The 16,959-nt window shown below is 39.9% G+C and overlaps 1 protein-coding gene and 1 non-coding gene across 3 annotated transcripts in view; both read left to right on the top strand.

Annotated features, from left to right (window-relative positions):
• PPM1H (protein phosphatase, Mg2+/Mn2+ dependent 1H) overlaps positions 1-16,959 on the top strand; it is a 291,476-nt gene that overhangs the window by 77,378 nt on the left and 197,139 nt on the right. The window lies entirely within an intron of this gene.
• On the top strand, positions 8,307-8,470 carry LOC112136019 (U1 spliceosomal RNA). Its single transcript, XR_002917228.2, has one exon. It is a non-coding gene; the product is annotated as a U1 spliceosomal RNA (small nuclear RNA).

Here is a 16,959-nt window from a genome sequence, read left to right as displayed (position 1 = left end):
CTTCCTAGTGGCTTGTTTCCTAATACAGCCACTTCCTTAAGCTACCCCTCCCCTGTTTCTTCCAGGGATAGCATTTGCTGCTGTTAGTGAAGCTGGATCAATGTATATGGTTTTAGAATTCATATATATCCATTATGGTAATTGTCAGCCTGTTGCTACCAACTTAGCTTCTGACTTTACAGATTTTTTAGCTCATTTGTGTTTGTACATAGTATGAAGCAAATAATGAGAAATTAATATGTGACAATTAGAATAAAGGAAGAAATAAAATCTTTAAAATGGGTTTTAGGTTGTATTCTCTTGAAATTCTATGAATTAAAACATTTTGTCCCCCATGTTCATCTTCCTTATCTGGCAGAGAGTGAGAGGTATTTAAAGCTCCTGTATTTTACCAAAGCAGTTAAATTACAAAGGTGTTATAGCTGAGGAATAAAACTGACATTGAATAATAGTCATGTTTACCCATATCTCCTTATTTGCTTAAAGCCTTAAGAAGATTTTGATGACCAGCATTTCACTTTTCCTGTCAATTGAGTATTAGACACAGTGTAAAATTTGACTAAAAATGCTTGAGGACAGTTTTGGAAGCTTAGGCAGACCTGCCGGGACACTATAGGAATGGCAGTTTACTCACAATTTCTGCCCTGTGGAGGTGTGGACAGTGGGGGAGACAGATTGCATACTTGCAAGTGGTTTCTGAAAAGCAAACTTTTAGGAAACCTGTAGAGTTATTTATGAAAAAAACAATGAACAACAACAAAAAAAGCATTTCCTCTTTGCAATTACACTTGCCAGGGCTAAAAAATGAGCCTAAATTAGCCTATTAAACTGGCTAGAAACCCTAGGAAAAGGCTTAGCCAATCTCAATTGGTGCCTGTAATCAATAATAGCATAATATAATTATTTGTACCCCAATCTCTGGGCCACATCCTGCAGGCAGCACAAAGATGAATACTACTGAGTTCTGACTCTGGATTCTTGTCAATTTAATAGGGTAGAAAGATACCTGATTATGTAATTATAATACAAGGCTCTCTGTGGCAGCTACTGAAAGAGATGTAAAATCAAATAGAAGTGAAAGCAATGGAGAGATTATCTGGGGAGTGGTAGGGGACGTGGTGGGGTGATGGGGTGGTGGTGGGGTGGTGGTGGTGGTGGTAATGGTCCATTTGGGGATCCATTGCAAATGTGGACCAGAACTTATTTTTGAAAGATGGGTCAAAGGGGAGCCATAAAATGTCTGAAGCCTCATGACAAATAGATAAGAGTATATACATTAAGTAATTATCATATAAAAATATATGCAAGGTGTCGACCTGGGTGCATGACTGCCCTCATGAAACCCTCACAAAGAAAACTAACTGTGCCTTCAAATGAGTACAATAAAATGTGCACAATATAATAAATGTTTAATATAAAGTTCAGAGTTATGAGGAGCTAGTATAAAAAGCAAGCAAGGGTGGTCTAATTTGGAGAGGTGAAGGTTGAGTAGGACCTTCAGTGACAGCAATGTGATAACATGAATTTGAGCTTCAGCATGAAGGGCTTAAATAAAATTTAAAAACTTGACATTCAGTGGACTAGAACCCAGACCCAAAACAGCTGAATCTGTTCCTGAGGCATCATCATGAAGACTTAAAAGAGAACTTTCAATTTGGACTTATAAAGAGCATGTGAGGCAGTTTTATAAGCAAATGTTATGTCTTTGGAGTGATTTATAATCTTACCTATTATGTGAATAAATAAAATAAATTTTTTAAAAAACTAGGATTAGTTGGGTAACAACTACAAAAACCAGTTATCTGTGTTCTCATTGATCACAACTACCATTCTTCTTCCCTTTGCTTCTAACCAAACCAGGAGGACAAAGGAGGTTATATATGTTTCACTCAAGATGCCTTGGAACCACTAAAAGGAGTTCGAGTTCATGTTACGTATTTAACTGGCCAAAACAGTAGTAATCTTTCCTTCCTTCCTTTATTTGTTTGTTAAAATATTTGAGTGCTGTCTTTGTGCCAGCCCTTTGCTGGGTGCTAGGGATGTTGTGGTAAATAAGTTACATCCCTCCTTTCTCCACCACACGCACACACTGAAATCTGGTCTTCACTGAAGGTGAAGACAGTAGGGAATTACAAGATTCCAGAAGATCCTTCCACACCTTTGAGTCTGATTCATAAACTACTATAATGATCACATATACACATTAGACCTATGTATTACCCAATTTAAGAAAAGACAATTCTTAGGTAAATTAATATCCTAGCATAGCTAGGAGGTGAAATAGATTATTGTGACAAAATGCCAAGTGCCTGGTACCCTGTGAAGCCATAGGGATCTTTCTTGCTCTTGTGATCACCCAAAAAGCCACAAGGTCCCATCCATTGTTATAAACACTGCTTCACTCTCTAAAGTAAAATTTTCAGTGCAGTGCTAGATACAGTGTCAGATCCTGTTTGGCATCAGTTCATTTTTAAAACGTTGACAAAGATTCCCTCTTTTAATTTTTAATTTTTAAAATTGACACATAGTTATACATATTTATGGGATACATAATGATGTTGCGATACATATAATATAGTGATCAGATCAGGGCAATTACCATATCATCTCAAACATTTATCATTTTGTTGTATTGGGAACATTCAATATCCTTCACCTAGCTTGAAAATGAGCCTGGGATATTTCTGCATCCAACCAAGATGAAGTAACAGTAATACACTGGATGTACCATCTCATCTGACAAAATAAAAAAAAGAGACAACAAATACATGAAACAATGGTTTGTGGGACACTGGGCATCAGGCAACAAAAGACAGTGATCTCTGAAAGATGGGAAGGAAATGGGGTGAGCCCTGTGATTGTCCCCACTTTGAGAAATTGCCCCCTCTTTAACTTATGCTCATTTGAGAGGTCCCCACCAAGGCAGAACCAAGCAAACCCTCTGAGTTGAAGAGGAGTTGAGAGTCTGAGGAGACCAAGAAGGCTAGATTTCACAGAACAGTGTCCTGGAGAAGACATAGTTGCACAGAGGGAGAGTTCTGGAGATCTGCAGAGAGTCTACCTCAAGTATTCACCAAGGTTCTGATTAACACATTCACATGAGGAAACCAGCTGGAGAAGAAGCCATCCAAATGCATTAGAGGGAACAGTACCCAGTGCTTACACAGAGCCAAGAATAGTGCCTCTTCCATCAACCAAATGGGAAAACCTCATTCACAGTGCATTTGGAAGGGTCTTGCCTTAAATAGTAGGGGATAATTAGCTGTACACTCAACACAGTCTCATCCTACATAACACATCTTAAAAGGAAAACCTGAAAGGATCAAACTCTTTCAAAGTAACTATGTCCCTTTGTTTAAGAACACAGCTCAAGAATATTTATGGGTATACAAAAATATCCAGTACCCAATAAGCTCAAAATCAGTGTCAGGAATCTAATTAAAAATTGCCAGACGTGCAAAGAAGCATGAAAATTGGACTCAGTTGTTGACTTTTCACTTGACAGTTCATTCACAGGCCCAGAGACCTGGAATAACATGGGTGCTTTAGATGGAAAAGTCTTGAACTTTCTACTGATAACTGGAAGATTGGATTCATACAACTTGAAATCCCAGGGATCCAAGGAATCAGCCCCAAATGTAACACATTTGTCCAATGATGTTGGGTCCTAAGAAGTCATCTTTTCTCACTGCTAATTGAAACCTTAGCACTTTTGGCACCACAGTGTTCAAAATCTGTTGTGACTCTTGGGCTTTATGCCATGACAATCTGTTTCTGCTCATTGCCTCAGAGATAATCCTCTCTGGGTTCTGGGTGTGTCTGAAGTATAGTTTGCCCCTTTCTGCCTTCCTCAACTTTAGACTTAGTAGTTTGTTGGACGTACTGTCTAATATCTATGTCAGTTTCCAATTTAAAAAGTCTCCAGTCTGTGTCGCTTGGAGCAGTGTTTTACATGAAGAGCAAATTAGCTTTGAGGAGGGTTACCAACATCGTGGTTTGCCAGGAAGCAAGAGGGTGGGAAAACTTTCAGCACTAAAACCAGAATAGTGCCGGGCAAGCTGGGACAGCTGATCACCCTACATTTGGCCTATTATTCTACTATTACTGGGATCAGTACATTCTTTGTCACATGGGGAAATTTTTCAAGAGCATTCTAACACAGTGGCTTTTGCTGACTCTCCTTCTGTGTTTGACTCTGGAAAATGGCTGGTTTAGAGGAAACTATATTAGTTACCAGATGTCTAATCCCTGAAGCTTATGCTAAGCCTATACTGTGGGTGAGGGCCAGGGTCATAGGAACTCTCTCTTGACCATTAGAAGAAAATTTTGGTCTATCCTCCCTCTTCTTTCCCAAAACAAACATACTTCTAAATTTTTTATTTGTATGTTTTTTTAATATTGCTTTTGTGTTATTCTGCCTTCCAGAAGAGAGTGACAAACATTTACCTATTTCTGATGGCTACAAAATGATTTAAGAGGCACATTCTCTCAATGTCTGTTAGATAAAAGTAAAGCTTTGATGTGATACTCATGATTTCATGGCTATTACTTAGGATGAATCTACCTAAAAAATAAGTGTGCTATAACATTTTTGAGGCCCTACAGTATGCCAGGCTTTTACAGGTTGTTATAAAGACTCATTTGATCTTCATAACCCTGAGAGGTTAAATACTAAATTATCCTCATTTTTAGGTGGAGAAACTGAGCTATCAGTAACTTGCCAAGGTCACTCCTGCCCATCCCCACGCCTGTGACTACCCCAAAAAAGTAGAAGTAGTGTGTGCATGAGGCAAAAGGGTAAAGCTTATGGAGAGTGATCAAAGTGTCAGATGCGTTACTTTTCAGCATTAAATGTTAAGATTTTCTAGACTGTAGATCATTCCTGAGTTGCAGCAGACCAGAGTAACTTTTAAGAAAAACTCTAGCTATGTGCAGGTGGGGTGACCATCCATTGTGGTGAGAGTTGCCTGAGTTATCTAGTTTTTCCAGAAGTAATTTCTACACTGTTTATACTTGTCAGAGTTCAACAGTAAATGTGCTGCTCAGCTTTAAAGAAAAAGCTGATCTCTTTTCAACAATACAGAAATCAATCTTGTTTCCATATGTGAGCAACAAATAGAAAATGACGGTTTTTGTCATTTTTTTCATGTTTTGTTTTGTTTTGCTTTGTTTTGTTTTTTGGTCTGCTGCCCAGCTTTTTATCAGAAGACTTTTTTGGAGCAGATCTATGGAAGTTAATTTGAATGACGTGCAGCTTGGCCATCTCTGTAGTACTCTGTGAATTTTGTCTTTATTCTTCATCCCTACCTACCTCTCTTCCCAACAGGGCTTTCAGTGCACTTGACTTTGGAACTACCCCCTTATCTTCTGTAGAGAGATAGACAATAGAACTTCCTTATCTTCTGTAGCAAGACAGACAATAGAAAGGAGTAGGCTCCCTTCCCCTTGCATATATTGTGGGGGTGATGAGGAGGATGTTGTTCCCTTTATCAATGAGTTTTTCCCATAGGAAACCCATGGGAAGAAGCATTTCCTCTGAACCAGCTCTAGTTTCCCTACAGAACTAGCAGTGTTGGCCTTTGGATGATGGAAAGTTGCGACAGTGGCCACAGTTCTGCTGTGGCAGCCAGGAAACCGAGAACTACATTTGAGTCTTAATTTTTAGTAAGTATCTGAACTGTAGTTAGTATATGTGCATTGAAACTCCTCCCATTCTTGATATTTTCTTTTATTCCTTTTTCTATAATTTTGAATTTTACATATGTTTTCACATTTTATTGTATGCATTGGTAAAAACTTTCATTTCCTCATAGGAGTAAAGTAAAATGTAGATTCTTCTCTCAACCTTTTATTAAACATTTCAAACATGTAGAAGTGTTGAAAGAATAATTTAATGTGTACCTGAATATCTTTCACCTAGATTCATGTTATTAATATTTCACTAGTTTGCTTTATCTCCCTAAATACATTTTTTCTTTGAATCCTTTTAAATTATCTAACCCTTAAATATTTCAGTATGAATCACCTAAGAACAAGCACATTTCTCCTGCAGAAGCACAAACCATTATTGCCCCCAAGAAACTTCTCATTGATTCATGACATATGGTCCATATTTGTATTTCCACCCCCCCCATCCCAGAAATGTCTTTTTATGGCCTTTTTATTATAAGGTTGACCTTTTGAAGAAACCAAACTAGTTTTCTACAGACTATCATAATGTTTTAGTTTCTTCTAGTTGTTTCCTTGTGACGTTTAGCCCAATTCTCTATCTCCTTTGTTTCCCGTACACTGGGATTTATGCTTAAAGGCTTGGTTAGATTGGGAAGAGTACTTTCTAGGTGATGCTGTGCATTTCAAGTTGCATCACATCAGGAAGTGTATCCCAGTCATGCAGTGTCGGGTCATCCCACTCACAGGACCCATGTTTGATCACTTGGTTTCACCATATCTTTCCCTTGTAAAGGTATGTTTGTCTCCATGAAATTAGCAAGAAATCTGTGAGGTGGCACCACGTAACCACTCTTTTGACAATAATCTTTCATCTAAGAGATTTAGCATCTGTGGATGATCTTTGCCCAAACCAATTATGTCATTGCAGATTGCAGAATGATTATTTTCCAATTATCAATTCCTCTACATTACGGCATTTTTCTGTAAAAAAATAACATTTCTTTATTATTTCTTAGTCTGGGCTGCTGTAACAAAGTATCACAGACTGAGTGGTTTATAAACAACAAATTTACTTTTCACAGTTCCAGAGGCTGGAAGTCTGAGATCAGGGTGCCAGTGTGGTCAGGTTCCAGTGAGGGCCCTCTTCCTGGTTATAGACTGCCACCTTCTTGTAGCCTCACATGTAGGAAAGAAAGCCAGAGAGCTCCCAGGGGTTTCTCTTATAAAGGCGCCAATCCCATTCACCAGGGCTCCACCTTCATGACCCAATTACCTCCCAAAAGCCCCATCTCTTTTTTTTTTTTTTTTTTTGAGACAGAGTCTCGCTCTGTCGCCCAGGCTGGAGTGCAGTGGCACAATCTCGCCTCACTGCAACCTCTGCCTCCCAGATTCAAGCAATTCTCCTGCCTCAACCTCCTGAGTAGCTGGGATTACAGGCACCTGCCACCACGCCCAGCTAATTTTTGTATTTTTAGTAGAGACGGGGTTTCACCATGTTGGTCAGGCTGGTCTCGAACCCCTGACCTCGTGATCCACCCACCGCAGCCTCCCAAAGTGCTGGGATTACAGGCGTGAGCTACCACACCCAGCCATCCAAAAGCCCCATCTCTTAACAGCATCCTATTAGGGGTTAGCATTTCAACATATGAATTTTGGCAGAGACACAAACATTCAGTCCATAGTACTTTATTAACTGGGAAAAAACTAGTTTTTTTTCTCAACAAGATAGGTCAATGTTTAATTTCTCTCCTTTAATTATCAATCTTCAGAATAAGTAACTAGTATAATAGTCACCTCCAGTTGTAACAATTTAGTTTTTTGTTTGTTTGTTTGAGATAGAGTTTCACACTTGTTGCCCAGGCTGGAGGGCAATGGCAGGATCTTGCCTCACTGCAACCTTCACCTCCCGGGTTCAAGTGATTCTCCTGCCTCAGCCTCTCAAGTAGCTGGGGTTACAGGTGCCCACCTCCATGCCTGGCTAATTTTTGTATTTTTAATAGAGACAGGATTTCACCATGTTGGCCAGGCTTGTCTTGAACTCCTGACCTCAGGCGATCCACCCACCTTGGCCTCCCAAAGTGTTGGGATTACAGGCGTGAGCCACTGCGCCCAGCCCTAGCAATTTAGTTTTATTTTTCCTTTTAACTAGCACTGTAGATTTAGGGATTTCTTTTTTCTCTGTGTTAACATTTGTTTGTTTTTGATGTTAATTGACTCAGAATTAACCAGTGATAGCCCCTTCAAACATACTCCTGTGTCCTTCTGAAATGTCGTATTATCTTTGAGTGCTTTTATGCTTTCTGGCCCTACAAGCTGCCTCTGCCTCACCTTATGCTTTTACTGTCTCATATCTGGAACCACCCGTTTTGCCAAGAAATGCTGGTTTCTTTCAGTGGGGAGTAGTATTTGGAAACCAAAGTCTCGATGTTGAGAATGCTCACAGTCCTAGGATGTCCTTGTTTCCAGGCCCTTTGAGTAGACAGCATTAAAAAAATACATGTATTTCAACAGTTTACTTCATATTGATATCTCCAATTCAAATTTAACATTACAAGGTTTTTCTTCAATTTAATTTATATTTATTGCCTTACATTAACGATTATGGCTGTTAATAAATAACATTTATTCTATATCCCATTCTTACCTGGCAGGGGAGGTAACATGACCACGAAGGTGGTTTTCCCAGGGCGAGGTTTATCCATTGCACTCTGGGTGTGCTGACCCCTGTGATTTCCCCAAAAGTGCGAAACTCGACTGCATAATTTGTGGTAGTGGGGGACTGCATTCATGCTTTCCCCTAAAAAAGAAAAAATATATATATATATATTTTACATATATATGTTACTAGAATATATATTTTATATAATACATATTTTAAAATACATCTTTATATATCCATATATAAATAGTTTCAAAATGTCAATACCAATATTTCTACTAACAGTAAAACTGCCAAGGACATTTTGGGATTTTTTTTTTTTTTTTACATTTTTCCTCTTTGGATTTTTGTCCTATAGTTGTTTAAAAGTCACTTGCATTTTTTGATTACTAATTTGTATTGTTAGATTACCAATTTGCTATGAAGTTAAGTTTTTAATTATTGGGTGTGCTTTTAAAAATTTTTATTTAATTTTCAGGAGTCAAAATTGTTTTTAAAAAATAATTTGAAAGTTTAAAACTAAATTATCAGTAAATCTTTAACTACAAAAACATATATATTAAGTTTTGAAATGTCCATGGAATTTGGAGCTAACTTAAAAAAATTGTTGCCCAGGCACAGTGGCTCACACCTGTAGTCCCAGCACTTTGGGAGGCTAAGGCAGGTGGATTGCTTGAGCCCAGGAGTTTGAGACCAGCCTGAACAACATGGTGAAACCCTGTATCTACAAAAAGTATAGAAAAAAAATTAGCCAGGCATGGTGGCGCACGTCAGTAGTTCCAGCTGCTTGGAGGCTGAGGGAGGAGGATTGCTTGAGCCTGAGAGGTTTAGGCTGCAGTGAGCCATGATCACACACCACTGCACACCAGCCTGGGTGGCAGACTGAGACCCTGTCTCAAAAAAATAAAAATAAATAATTGTTATTTAATTACTCTGTAAATTGCTATTTATAATTTCTAGAAACTTGTGACAGCATTTTAGAGCAGTTGTTTAACAGTGTCACCTTTGGATTAGAGCTAAAATTTGTGTAGAGGCATGGATGCTGTTTCAAGTTTTTAACTTATTCATAAAAAGGAAGCAGACAAGTGAAATACTTCCCTGGAAATGAATGCATTCCGTCTCAGACTTAGTGCATTTTATCATCTTAAAACTTCTTTCTCTGGGAGGGGAGAGTATTTTAGTACTTTGAATTTTATATAGTCCTTACCAGTGGCCACTGATAACCTCTTTGCCATATCTAGTGGGCACTTGAACTTTTCTTAGCACCTGGCGCCTTTCCCTCTTAAAACCTCACACTTGGCTTGTATGATACCAGTGGGCCCTTGGTTTTCCTTCTAGATCTGAGAGCTGCTCAGCTTCCTTTCTCTGCTGCATAGGGTAGTGGGTGAATAGGCTTTGGAATCAGGTGGGATATCAGTCTGATTTTACCACCCAATAGCTATCTGACCCCAGGTCAATCAGCTTTCTGGATTCAGTTTTTATAGAATGGGACAGATAATACCTTCCCTATCTATCTTGTTGTTGGGAGGCTGAACTGAGACAATATGCAATTAAATCACAAGTATTTACAAGTGTTATTTCAGTCCTTTTTCTTTCTAGTAAATGTGTGTTGTAATTGATAATTTAGATAATGTATCACTATCTTTGATATAAAAAGAGTTGTCCCAGATGGTTATTCACCTTTCAGGTTGGATGTGCTGAGCAATCCGGATGCCCTGTACCCCTTTGTATGGCAGCCACTTCCACCTTGGGAAAGAAGCTTCCTGTGTGTCCCCTGCCCTCTCCCACCCTCTGTTGCCATTTCTTTTCTATTCCCAACCATTTCCTAACAGGAATTCCATGTGAGGTAGTCTCTCATTCACCACTATTTCCACTCCCTTCCCCTGCAGCTAATGACCTGCCAGTATTTTTGTTCCCAACTTTTTTGGAAGTCCCCATTATCCTAGTCCCCAGTCCTCCTTGTCCCACTCGCCGTGACTGCCCCCCCAACCCCACCAGGTTTATGTTCCTATTACCATAATTCAGTGCCTCACTAGGATCCCCTTTCCATCTCTAGGAGTCTCTTGAGCTTCTGACTCTGGTAGTACCAGCCACCACCAGTGGATTATAAACTAAGGGTATATCACGTACAATTCTCTAGCTCAGTGGAATGAGGCTGAGGATGCAGGGGAGTTCCAGTGCTTGGTGGAATCGAAACAACCATGATTCATCCAGGCCAGTGCAATTCAGTCAAACCCAAAGTGTCACCACCACTTGGGAGCTTTGCTCAGATCCTACCTTAGATCTACTGAGTTTGAATCTCTGAGAGTGGGGCCCTAAAATCAATGTTTTAAGAAGTCCTCCAGATGACTCATAGGCACATGAAAATCTGAGAACCATTCTACACAACAGAGCTTGGAATTCTAAATATAGCTTGCCATGGAAAGTGTCCTAGATTGCATTTGTAGTCGTTTAGTATTGTTTTATTAAGTTGTGGTTTAATAAAATTTTCAGGTAAGCCTGAATCTCACGGTGATTTGGTGTTGGTTTTGGTTAATTCATATATCAAATTTATCAGTCATCTTATTAATGAACTTTTGCACCTTAGTTATTTTTGGAATAAATTAATGAGTTAGGAACTATTTTGAAAATGTAGGATGTAAGAATTTTATGTATTTACTGATTAATTTCTACTTCATGTCAATACAGAAAGGATATTTTGCAACCAGCATACAAAAATATATGCAATTTAGAAATGTAATGAAATGAAAATTAACCTCATGGTCCTTTTTATGAAGAAAAATTCTTCCTCCTGATTTCCTCTCTTATGCTTCTGGTTCCGCTATTAAAATTTATTCTCAGCCATTGAGAACTCATTTCTTACCATAGGCAGGATTCTGGAACAATGAGATCTATTTTAATCTCTAGATTAAAATGCAATAAGGAAGGTAAACAGTTACCTCATTTTGAGTCTGTGGAATTTCCAACAATTTCTGAGTCCTTCCGTATCCCAGGCCATGGGAGTGATGATTTGTTTTTTTTCAGTTGCTAGATTTCTGAACAGCTCACTGTCTACTCTTGGTAAGCTTCAGTAATAGTTATCTATGTAAGTTTAACAGCTTTTTTTTTTTGTATCCTTAAAATAAACTTTGATTTACTCAATTGATAATAAATCAAAGATATTCAGAAGATTAAATATGCCTGATCAGCAGCTGTCAGATGTTTACCTCACTGGCTTGCTCTGGTCATAACTGGCAAAAATTTGCTACTTCTTGTTGTCTTTTATCTCTTAGCACAGGATGTTAGGTAGAGATCCTTGAGCTTGTGATATAAATTTTAACCCTGAATTACAATTTCTCCCCTGAAGTCAACAAACCTTTCATTTAGTAGGTACTTGACTGCCTGCAGTATATCAGGCACTATGCTAATCTCTGAGAATACAGAATTAAATAAGATTCTACCCCTACCTCCAACGCGCTTGCAGTTTAATAATGATAGTGTAGTGAAGGTCTATTGAGAATTGGGTCTTGCTACACTCTAGCTTGCAATTGACAGCCATTCAAGGGGAATTTATTAGAGAATATTGGGGTTACCCAGATATTCCAAAGACAAATAGGTCTTGGGAACACCTAGAACTAGGGACTCTGTTGAGATTCTCTTTCCAGTATGTACTCTTCTCACAAATATGTACTCTTCTCCTCTTTGTCTCTACCTCTCTTCCCCTTCTTGCCTTCTGCTGCCTTTTTCTTTCTTTCATTTTTCACAGAAGGGCCCTAATTGGCTCAGCTCAGAGATCAAGTGGCCATCCCTAGACCAGTCATCTCTGGCCATGGAAAACCCTATGAATGGGACGGAGGACGGTGGGAAGGAAAGATGATGTCTAGGAGAAAGGGAGTCTGGGCAGATAAAAACATGTCTCTGACAGGTGTATGCACTGTACATTTATGCATTCTTTAGTCCACACAGTAGCCCATTAACCTCCCCAAGACACATAACTAGCCAGTGGCAGAGCTAGGATACCAATCCAAGTTTCTGGTGATTTCCATACTGTGAGCACTGTGCTACTTACTGGTTACACTGCAGTCTTTAAGAACAATAAAGTGCATGCAAAACAGCCTTAACAAACTGAATACTGAAGGACAAGGGATGTTTGTCAGACAAGAGGAGGTTAGGTCATTGCAGGGGATGGAAAAGGCATGTGAGAAGGAATCGTGGTATGTAGCAACTGGGTGCTTTTTGTAAACCACAAGCTGTTTATTATGGCTAAGGATGAGGGGGTGTGAAGAGACCAGATGCGGGAAGCTGAGGATATGCAGAGGGCCCGTCAGGAAGACAATGATGTGGTAAGCTAAAAAGTTGAAAAAAAAAAAATTTTTTTTTTGAAGCGGAATCTCGCTCTGTCGCCCAGGCTGGAGTGCGGTGGCGCAATCTCGGCTCACTGCAACCTCCGCCTCCTGGGTTCAAGAGATTCTCCTGTGTCAGCCTCCTTTGTAGCTGGGACTACAGGTGCCTGCCACCATGCCCAGCTAATTTTTGTATTTTTTTTTTAGTACAGACGGTTTCGCCATGTTGACTAGGTTGGTCTCGAACTCCTGACCTCAGATGATCCGCCTGCCTTGGAATCCCAAAGTGCTGGGATTACAGGCGTGAGCCACTGCGCCTGGCTCAAAAGTTTAAATTTTATCCTGAAATCTGCAGAGCCCATTTGGAGACATTTGAGCATGGGAGAGAGATGGCCACATTCACGGTTGAGAAAGGTCAGTCCGGCCATGCTGTTCAGGATTTACCAAGAAGAGACGACAGGTTAGGAGGTTTAAATACTGGTGCCTGCTGGATGTGACAAGGGCCTGAACAAGGCATGGAATTGGGGATGTAAGTCATAGTTATGACTTAGCCCCACAGGCTGAGAAGCTAGATGTGGGGAGAGTAGTAAGCTGGGAGGACAAGGATGCTCCTTGGAATTCTTGGTCCACTAAGACAAAGAACACCAGAAGGAGGATCGTATCTGAGACAGGAAGGAGACAGCAGAAGGAAGGAGAAATGAATATAGGGTTGGGCAGCTTGCATGCTGTGCAACATGCAAATGCAGATATTCTAAAGGTATTTGGAAACACAGGCCAGGCACCCCCAGAGATCTGTACTGTAGATATGATTTTGGCAGTGCTTAGTGTTTGGATCTTAAATGAAGCCTTGGGAATAAAGACGATCTCCCAGGGAAAGTTGTCTGGGGAGGAAGAACAGCAAGCCACATTTGCAACCCCAAGGAACAGCAGCACTTGAGGTTCCCTTGTACACCCGTATTAAAGGTATAGTTGGGGATAGGAAGTCAAGTCAATGAAATTTCCATTTTTACAGAGACTTGCCATACCTCAAATATGGTCTACCAGGTGTCAGAGAATTGACTCAGCAAGAAGTACCACTCCGCTTTTCTAAAACTATGTTCCATGTAAATTTTAGCTCTGAAAGAAGTATAGATTTTGTATTAACTACAGATGGAGGCAAGAAGAGGATGGAGGTACAGGCTCAACAGTTGGAAAAGAAGCCTTAGGAACTTCCCATTCCATTCAGAGACCCTCAGAGTATCCCTTGGGAGGACATAAGCCAGCTTTTGGACATTTTCAGTGAAGGGAATTCTACTTTTTGAGGTAACTCATTGCATGGCTGGGTAGCTTCAAACCGATAGTGTCAGAATTGCCTTTCTGCTACTTCCAGGTCCTGCTTAGATCTTTGGAATTTCCCTCCTTTGCAGTAGTCTTTTGATGTTGTAAAAGAGCCATCCTGGCCCTCCAGGGCCTTCTTGATCGGCTCTAACTGTTAATAGGGTGAGAACTTATTTATAAGGCAGAAGCCAGAGGTGGAATTTGGATGAAGAGGTACCCTAGGCTCTGACATCTATCAGCCACTTCTTTGCTGGAGAATGTTTAGGGGTCACTTTAACATATCCTACTCCCAAGCTCATTTCCTAGTAGAAGTGCTTATATTAACTTTTTTCTGTGGAATGCAGGAATCATATGAGAAACTCCAAATATTGTAAGCTTTAAGAAATATATAGGCAGGCTTAGAACACCTTCATTATTCTAGTCTCTCTCCCACAGGATGTTATGGCAAAATGAGTTCATTTGTTTATTCATTCAGTTAACATTTATTGAGTGCCTCCTCCATGCTATGTGATTTGAGATAGGGAGAACACAACTGAAATAAACACACAACATTTTGGAACACATCTACCCTTGACTAATTGAAATATATTGGTAGTCCACCTTGTCCTTTTTATTTAAGGATGGTATTAAGCATCTAATTTAAAATAGCTTACATTCAGCACATTTGTCTCCTTCAAAGTGTGAAATTAAATAATCCAAACTTAAAGCTGTTGGAACTTTAAGTTATCTTGAGCCTTGAGAGGAATGTGGCTATGTAGCCTGAATCATGTAGCATGCGGTTGCGATTTCTGCTTTTTCCTGTAAATGATTAGCAATGAAGAAGCAGCATCAGAGATAAGACACCCCCTTGCCCCTCAGAACATTATTTCTTCTCAGGAATGCTAAAGCAATCTTCCTTGGAATGTAGCAATCCATACTAAGCAAATCACTGTAATGTTACATACTGGCTTTGTACAGAAAGTGCTGAACCCCGCTAAAACTGTTTCTGCCTATATAAGTGAAACCTTAGCTTCCCCACTTTGGAACACCAACCCCGTCCATTTGGAGTATGTGCTTAAGCTTTGCACTGCACTGGAATAAACTCGATGCTTAATCATAATTTCAGAATCTCATTATTTAAGGTTGAAAAAGGCCATAGCAAAGTCTTATTTTACTTTCTAGCTTTCTTAGCATAGAGAAATCAGTTTGCCTAAAATGAAACTCAGATTGGTTATTCTGAGACCTCAAGGGCTAAATTAGCATGTTCTTTCCTTTGTAAATTAGGGAGACTTGGATTGTTAACTGAGCTTTGCCCTGGGTCTGGGGACAAAGGTAAAAATATTTGATCAGATAACAACTAGTTTTCAAAGGGCTACTTGATGTATTGTTCAGTCTTTAATCTGGAAACAAACTTTCTCCACAGGTTAATTAACACTAGGGTAAAGATTTTTCAAAGCAGATTGTTTTCAGTTAAAATAAAGTACTTTTTTTAAAAGGCACTTTTTAAAAAAGACTGAAGTAGTAAGGGGAAAATTAATTATCACTTTTAATGTACATTTGCAGTAATGCTGTGCTTGCCTTGGAAAAAATATATTGAAGTACTGAAACCATGTGACATGTCACAATTCCTTCTTGTGTTACCTGTGTTTTATTTATAGTCTGTTGTGCAGCTAATTGCGAGATTATCATACTGTGTGAGCACAGTACATAATGTAAAACCTCAGTTGCTATAAGAAGATATCAGAATGGCTCGCCTAGGACATTTACCTAAATAAATCATCATGCATGTGACATTGATGGGGCCAATAAAATGAGGATAAAAACAACATCTTTCTCATGTTTACAGTTAAAAGCATTAAGTTGTTAAGTATAAAACACTTGTGGTTTGTTTGTTTGTTTTTGTTTTTTTTTTTTGGAGACAGATTCTCCCTCTGTTGCCCAGGCTGGAGTGCAGTGGCGCCATCTCGGCTCACTGCATCCTCCGCCTCCCAGGTTCAAGTAATTCTCGTGCCTCAGCCTCCCAAGTATCTGGGATTACAGGCATGCACCACCACGCCCGGTTAATTTTTGTATTTTTAGTAGAGACAGGGTTTCACCATGTTGGTCAGACTGGTCTCAAACTCCTGACCTCAAGCGATCTGCCTGCCTCAGCCTCCCAAAGTGCTGGAATTACAAGCGTGAGCCACCGTGCCCAGCCTATGAAACACTTTTAACATGTCTTTTTTTGCAACAGTCAGACAGCTACCATATGAGAAAAATACTGTTCATTATCCCCATCTTATGAGAAACTGAGGCACAGGGAAATAACTTGCCAAAAGTCGTGCAGTTACCTACTTGCAGATCCAGGATTCAAACCTAGGGAGTCTGGTTCCAGAGTCTCTCTGCTCTTAAAAGCTATATGAGACTGCGTCTCGAATTTCTAGCAGAGAAAAACCTGTCTACCTGCCCCTCCCATGTTTCCTGTTCTGCTGTATGTTTAAGTGGAGTGGCCTCCTATGTGAAGGTGGATAGCACCTCCTATGTGAAGGTGGAGTGGCCTCCTATGTGAAGGTGGATAGCACCTCCTATGTGAAGGTGGAGTGGCCTCCTATGTGAAGGTGGATAGCACCTCCTATGTGAAGGTGGAGTGGCCTGCTATGTGAAGGTGGAGTGGCCTCCTATGTGAAGGTGGAGTGGCCTCCTATGTGAAGGTGGAGTGGCCTCCTATGTGAAGGTGGAGTGGCCTCCTATGTGAAGGTGGATAGCACCTCCTATGTGAAGGTGGAGTGGCCTGCTATGTGAAGGTGGAGTGGCCTCCTATGTGAAGGTGGAGTGGCCTCCTATGTGAAGGTGGATAGCACCTCTTTAAACATAACTCCCAAGTTAGGGCTTAAAACCCTCCTTATTACATAACAGTCCCCTTCTGTATAACTTTATTCCTCTTGTGTTACTTTAAGGTTTAAAAGGAAAATACCAGAGGCCTAGATAGTCCAATACTTTCTTTATCCAGCAACAAGGAGAAAGCCTAGGTGG

Source organism: Pongo abelii, chromosome 10 (genome assembly GCF_028885655.2).
Source record: "Pongo abelii isolate AG06213 chromosome 10, NHGRI_mPonAbe1-v2.0_pri, whole genome shotgun sequence".
NCBI classification, from domain to species: Eukaryota; Metazoa; Chordata; class Mammalia; order Primates; family Hominidae; genus Pongo; species Pongo abelii.
Note: the sequence above shows the minus strand (reverse complement) of the source record. Positions and strands in the feature narration are given on the sequence as shown.